We start from the raw sequence: 7816 nt of genomic DNA, 5'->3' as shown, positions 1-7816 counted from the left end.
AATTTATCAAATTAAGAACTTCAAATCTTTTGTTTCTACATTCACAGCTTTCTAGCTACTCGCGTCACAGTTACAAGAAAAATCATATATTGAGTTACGAAACTCAAAATCAAGATCCGTAAATTTTCCCTAAATCTAGACTCATATATATATATATATATATATATATATTTATTAATTTTTTTCTAGAATTTTTGATTGGTCCAATTAGTACATTTTATTAGTTAAAGTCTCCCTTGTTTCAGGGTTTGACTGCTCTGACATCTGTGTATTACGAATCATATATCTCTCTATAAAGAATTTCAATAACTACGAGGTTTGTTTCTCTTAAAACTAGACTCAATAAGGAATCTGTAAATATAAATAATGACTTATAATTATTTTTACAAAATTTATTATGAATTTTTAAATTCAGAATAGAGGATCTAGAAATCACTCTAGCCCTGTTTCACAAGGTTTCAAATATCTCATAAAGTATAATTTATATGCCTGTTTTTTTTATCCATATGAAAATAGACTCATTAAAATTCAATTTCATAACTTTCTCATCATTTAATTTTATTTATACTATTTTTAGTGATTTTTTAAATTCATGTCATTGCTGTAGCAATATTCTATTTTAAGGCAAATTTCATCGTTTCATGAGTTGTTATGAACTAGATAACCTATTAAACTTCCATGATATCAAACATGATCTAAATTTAATCATCACCATGACTTATCAATATCAAACATTTTCTCAACCAATCATGGCCATATCATAAAATTATTTACACAAAATAAATATATTGCTATACATGCCATACTTAAGTTTTACAAGCCATTTACCCGGATGAAAGTCCTTTGGATAGTGTGATCGAACCTTCGACCCGTCCGATTACGAAATGGCTTGTTCAAAACTATAGTAAATAAAGAGGAGGAGTAAGCATAAATGCTTAGTAAGTTCATATGTAAATAACAAGTAACATAACAATACAAATATACCAAACAACTTTAGCATGGTATCACCAAAACATATATCATATTTCTAAACATCATTCATCATCTTACTACCTTATCGTTGTTGTATCTATTATCAACCCGAGGGTTAAGAACATACCTGTCCAAAGTGTCCATTTCACAACACTTACCAAAACGTCGCTTGCATCTTAAGTGCTCTTTCATTTCACTAGATATTTCACCCGTTGAACACATCGGAATACAACTCGGATACACGGATATTTTGCACATAAGTGCCTCATATGTAATCAAGAAATCATGTAACCCGCCCCTAAGTGAACTCGGACTCAACTCAACGAGTTCGGATGCCTAGTTACATCTCACGAACTCGGACTCAACTCAACGAGTTCGGACATTCGCATCCATAAGTGAACTCAAACTCAACTCAACGAGTTCGGATGCTCAACTATCCTAGTGACATGTCACTTGTATCCAAATCTATTCCTAAGGTTCAAACGGGCTTTTTTTCCTCGATCTCACGTTGCCGTCTTCCATGGAATATCGGAACCGATACTCGGTAGCAATTCATATTTATCAAGTAGTAAACATAATTTGCATATTACTCAACATTAACCACAAAGCATAATATTTCACGATAAAAAAATCAGCATATCATATAATTAACATCAATAACTTAAAAATAACAATTATGCTACATTATTTACACATGAACTTACCTCGTATGCGAAAATGGCTACTTTTACCATTTCGTCCACAACTTGGTATTTTTCCATTTTAGCCCGAATTTTAGTTTTCCTTGCTCTATCATTTAAAATATAGTCTAATTAGGACTCACATTATTCAAATTGACACAAAATCATATTTTGGCAAAATTATAGTTTTGCCCCTAAACTTTTGCATATTTACACTTTTGCGCCAAAGCTCGTAAATTAAACTTCAGCCTATTTTCTTATGTTTTATGACATGCTGATCATTTTTCCCTTCTATGGAAACATCAAATTCTCACTCTAACATGTACTTATGACTATTAGGTATTTTTACTGATTAAGCCCTTTTGCTCGTTTTCACTTAAAACCGAGTAGTACAAGTTGTCTAACATAATTTAAAACCTCATATTCTATCATAAAACACCAAAATACACAAATTTCACCTATGGGTATTTTTCCAAATATGAACCCTAGGTTGAATTATTGCTAGCATAAGCTTAATCGAGCTCTAGGGACTCCAAAACGTAAAAATCATTAAAACGAGGCTAGAACGAACTTACAATCGAGCTTGGAAGCTTGAAAACCCTAGCCATGGTTTCTCCTTGCTATATTCGGCCATGGGGTTGAAGATGAGCAAAATTGGCTTTTAATTTTGTATTTTAATTCATTTTACCCCTAAATGACCAAAATGCCCTTACTACTAAACTTTCCAAAAATTCCATCCATGTCTAATTTTTGTCCATAGACTTAGAAATTGGTAAAATTGCTATTTAAGACCTCCTAATTAATATTTCAAAACAATTTCATACTAGAAACTTCTAGAATGCAAGTTTTACAAATTATTCGATTTAGTCCCTAATTTCAATTTAAGCACTTTATGCATAAAATTTCTTCACGAAATTTTCACACAATCATGCAATCATATCATAGGCCTCAAAATAATCATAAAATAATTATTTCTATCTCAGATTTTGTGGTCACGAAACCGCTATTCCGACTAGGCCCAAAATCAGGATATTACATTTTGATTCCCATTTTTGATAGCTATTGTTTCTTTTGCTACTTTCCTCTCTATTTTCCTTTCTTTCGGGTTTTTGCAGTTGAGGTTATTTTCTTCTGTTTCTAAAGCCAAGTTGTGTTTTTGGGAAATACCTTTCGGTTTTAGTTGCTTGCGATACTACTTCTCTCTCCAAACCGCTTGTCCGTGATTTTTCTTCTCCCTCACATCTTTTTTCAAACGGTTCCCCTTTGGTCGAACACCTATTGTTTCCCTATATCTCAAATCATTTTGGTTTAGCTTGGGGTGACTGAGTCTTTCCTCTTTGTCTTCCTTCTTCTATCAATTGCAATTTACTCTTTGTTGGCCGAATATTGCTTTTTCATTTACCTTTGTGTGCCGACCTTTTCTTGTGGTTCTTCTCTGTTGATCTTGAAGGTAAATGATGCTATTTTGATTTTGTTTTTGTTCACCCTTTCTCCCTTTCTATTGAATCTAGCTCTCTTTTTAACACCTTCTTTTATGGCCAGTGATTGTTAGGGGAGTGCTTGCACTAGTTCTGCCTTATTGTAGTGGCATTCTTTTGGGGGAAATTGTGAACCGATTACTTCCCTTCCCTAGTTTCAGTTTTACACCTTCGATAAGTGATTGTGCACTTGGTTAATTCATGTACGTGTATTATGTTAGTTATATGTATTCGGTTGAAACGCAAGTAATCTCTAAAGGAGTTTGTAATCGGGTTCGTGTATCAGTTTAAAGGTGGAATATTCATTAGTACAATAAAGGCTAGTATTAGTGAAATGGTTGCGATAAGTATAATAAGGGATGTTAATCCTATTGTTATTGGTTAAATGAAGCTCGTGGGCTACTCACGCATCTTCATTAAGGTGTGTAATCACTACTATTAGCATAGATCGGCAAAAGCCAAAAATGTATAACTGTTGACACTACATGAGCGTACGCTCACTCATGTGGTGAACCGGATGCACAAACATTGGTGTTTGATCGTAGAGGCCACCATGAGAAATTTCATGGGCTTGGGTTAGTTTTGGGCCACGTTGGGCCGAAATACGGGCAAACCACACGTACGTTTGGAGATTATTGGGCCAGGCTGTGTAGTTCACACGGCCAAGGCCATGTTTATGCTTATTGGGCCACACAAGCATATGGGCACCTATTTTCATTGTTTAACTGTTAAGGTTACGTGGGTTGTCCGAGACGACTGTGGACCTACTGTTGGGTCGATAACTATACTTGGACCTCATACTAATGAAATGACTGTTATACCCCTAAGAGGTAAAATGACTAATATACCCCTATGATATGTTTTACTGTATTTGAGCATGACATGTTGCATACACGTATGATATTATGACATGACATATTGCATGAGGGTGGGTTTGATATATTTGGAGGAAGTGTACTGTACTGGCAGCTCTACTGCAAATACTATTTAGTGCCGCAACCGATGCTATATTTAGAGTGTAGGGATGGGTGGGTTAACTTTATCCCCAAATGGAGTGTAGGGCTGAACGGAGTGGAGTGTAGAGGATGGATGGGTAGGACTTCATTTGCATTTACATTCTTGTGGATCGTAATGGGCTAAGGCCCACACTCATCGACATCAGAATGGGCTAAGGCCTACACTGATACTAGACTGTCACTGAAATGGGCTTAAGACCAAACTGTGCTTGCCTACAGTTTGACTGATTATTATAAAGGGTGTACACATTGAGTTTTCATAAATTCACCCTTCTACTTTCCTGTGTAGGTAATCCTTAGGCGGGTCGGTGCTACGAAGGACTCGATGGAGGCCACACAACCACTTTTGTTATTATTTTAAACTTTTAATCTAGTTTTGTTATGTAATAAGGTCTCTTTAACTTTTACTTTGATTTGAGATTACTCATCTTGATTTATATCTGTTAGTAGTAGGACTCGAATTTTCAAAAGATAAATGTTTTTCAAATCACCACGCCATTGCAATATATTTCAAAAGCTTCTGCAATAAACAATGTCTTTAAAGTGTAATAACATCCTAGAATGATTAAACATTTGCTAAACCTACTAGAGCTTTTCACTTAAAAGTTTTGCAAAATATCACTACGAGGGATTTTTATATAGTACGGACTTTTCGAATAGAAGGCACTTTTCAAAATACACTTCAATGTGACATCGCAAATTCGGCCATAACGTCTAGGCTGGGTTTGGCGTGTTACACTAGACACACGGCTATAAGCCAAACAATGTCAATTTCGCAACTTGCTTCCCAAACATGCGAGAAAATGCAATATTTAGGCTTTCTGAGCATTCTAAAGTCTATAAATACCAAATAGAAAAAGAGATATGGGGGCATCATAGAGTATTTAAGAAAACAACTCAAAGAACACAATTGGAGTCAACTCTGAAGTAGATCTCTTTCAAGATCAAAGACCTCCTTTTAATTTCTTCTGAAATTTTTTTGAGTTTATTTGTTTCTTGTGGTTTTTTTGACTTTGAGATGTTTTTATTCAGAATTATGAACTAATTCCCTATATACCTAGGGAAGATGAAACCGAAGATAAAATTTTATTTTTTAATTTCTATTTTACGCGATAAATACTTGATACTTGTTCTCAATTATTTGTGTTTATTTCTTGTTTTAATATTTTTGGGATATTAATTCAAGTTTAATGTGCTTAATTCAGTGGAGGAAAAGTCCCTCTTTAAGAGTAAATCTAGCATAATTGAGTGGAGTTACATGCTATCCTAGAAATAGGACGACATAAATCTACTGAATTAGAGTCAAATCTAATAAGGGAATCCATAGATCGAGTTAATGCGAAGATAGGGGTTTTAATTAGAAAGAGATTTCAATTAATCAACCTAGAGTCAATTGCTTTTACTCTCGAAAGAGAAAATCCCACGAATCAAGTTACCAAGTGAATAAATTGTTTCATTTAGATTCATAATAATAGATAAAGTCTAGGTGGATTCTTTCCTGGGTATTGTTTCTCTCATTGGTTATGATTCGGTTATTTTCCTGACTTTTTTTTCTGTTGAGTTCTTAGTTAAATTAGTTTAGTACTTTTAGTTTAAAATCTATCACTCCAAATTGTCGGCTAAATAATATAAAAACAGTAATTACTAATACTTTTAGTCCTCGTGGATACGATATCCTACTTACCATGGCTATACTATTTATCGATAGGTGCACTTACCTTTTTCGTATTTTTAGTTAGTCATATGAGACACATCAAGTTTTTGGTGCTGTTGTCGAAGACTAAAATATTAGGAGCACTATTTTTTTAATTTAGCCATTTTTTATTTTATTATATTTTCGTTTTTAGTTTAATTTTTGCATTCTAATTTTTATTTTATTTTCTTCTAGCAAGTTCTTTTGGTTTATGACTAGAAGAAACCCATCGAGACCATTACTTTTTTACAGCAGGATTGAAAGTACTGCTCGTAAAAATCACAAAGAAGCAAGGCAGAGTCAACAAATTATAGTAGACGAACAAGAGGACAACATTATTACTGAGGAAATGGGTGATAATCAAAATATTCAGCTACCTCCTGTAGTTGCAGCAGCTCCTATTCCTTGTACTATGTACGACTATGCCAAGCCCACTCTAATTGGGGATAAATTAAGTATTGTCTGACCAACCATTACTGCAAATAATTTTGAACTGAAGCCGAACACAATTTAGATGGTACAACAGTATGTCCAGTTCGACGGTTTGCAAGATGAAGACCCAAATAGTCATTTAGCTAATTTTCTGAAAATTTGCAATACTTTCAAGATTAATGGTGCCACTGTTGACATCATTCGATTATGGTTGTTTTTGTTCTCGTTGAGGAACAAAGTAAAACAGTGGTTAAACTCTTTACCACGAGGCTCTATCACTACATGAGCTCAAATGACCGACAAATTTCTGCTGAAGTACTTCCCACAGGCTAAGACAGCTAAGTTGAGGAATGATATCTCTTCTTTTGTTCAAATTGGTTTAGAGACTTTACATAATGCATGGGAGAGATGAAATGACGTATTGAGAAGGTGTCATCTATCATGGGTTACCTTTATGGTTGCAAGTTCAAGCCTTCTACAACGGTTTGAATCTTTCAACTAGGCAATTAATCGACACAACAGCTGGTGAAACACATAACAATAAAACACCCAAAGCAGCTTATAAGTTTATAGAGGAGATGGCACTGAATAATTATCAGTGACAAGTCATGAGGACAAAGCCAATGAAAGCGGCTACTGTTTTTAATTTAGATGTAGTCATCATGCTATCAAACCAAGTAGAATTATTAAATAAGAAAATTGATGGTTTATATCTTTCTACGTAGGTACATCCGGTAATGCAATACGATGCAAATGGAGGTGGAATGAATAATCTAAAATGTTTACCCTTCAGTCCTAGCACAGAATATGAGCAAGTCAGTTATATGGGTAACAATTCTAGATCACAAAATAACTCTTATAGTAATAACTATAATGTAGGTTAGAGGAACCATCTCAATTTCTCTTGGGGTGGTCAAGGAAATCAAAGAGTACAACCAACTCTAGGCTTCTAGCAACCTTATCAGCAAGAGAAAAAGCCAAACCTTAAGGTTGACAAAGTATATCTCAGTGTCCGAAACGCATTTTCAACACACTGAGGCAGCATTTAAAAATCAGTAAGCGTCAATTCAAGGACTCGAGAATCAAATAGGTCAACTTGCTAAATTAATTTTAAAAATACCACAAGGTAGCTTGCCTAGCAATACTGAAACTAACCCAAGGGAACAACTCCACATAATTACTGTTCAAGATGTGGAATGTAATATCCTGATTTTGGGCCTAGTCGAAATAGTGGTTTCGTGACCACAAAATCCGAGATAGAAATAATTATTTTATGATTATTTTAAGGTCTATGATATGATTGCATGATTGTGTGAAAATTTCGTGAAGAAATTTTATGCATAAAGTGCTTAAATTGAAATTAGGGACTAAATCGAATAATTTGCAAAACTTGCATTCTAGAAGTTTCTAGTATGAAATTGTTTTGAAATATTAATTAGGAGGTCTTAAAGAGTAATTTTACCAATTTCTAAGTCTATGGACAAAAAATTGGACATGGATGGAATTTTGGAAAGTTTAGTAGTAAGGGCATTTTGGTCATTTAGG

Source organism: Gossypium arboreum, chromosome 12 (genome assembly GCF_025698485.1).
Source record: "Gossypium arboreum isolate Shixiya-1 chromosome 12, ASM2569848v2, whole genome shotgun sequence".
NCBI lineage: Eukaryota > Viridiplantae > Streptophyta > Magnoliopsida > Malvales > Malvaceae > Gossypium > Gossypium arboreum.
Note: the sequence above shows the minus strand (reverse complement) of the source record.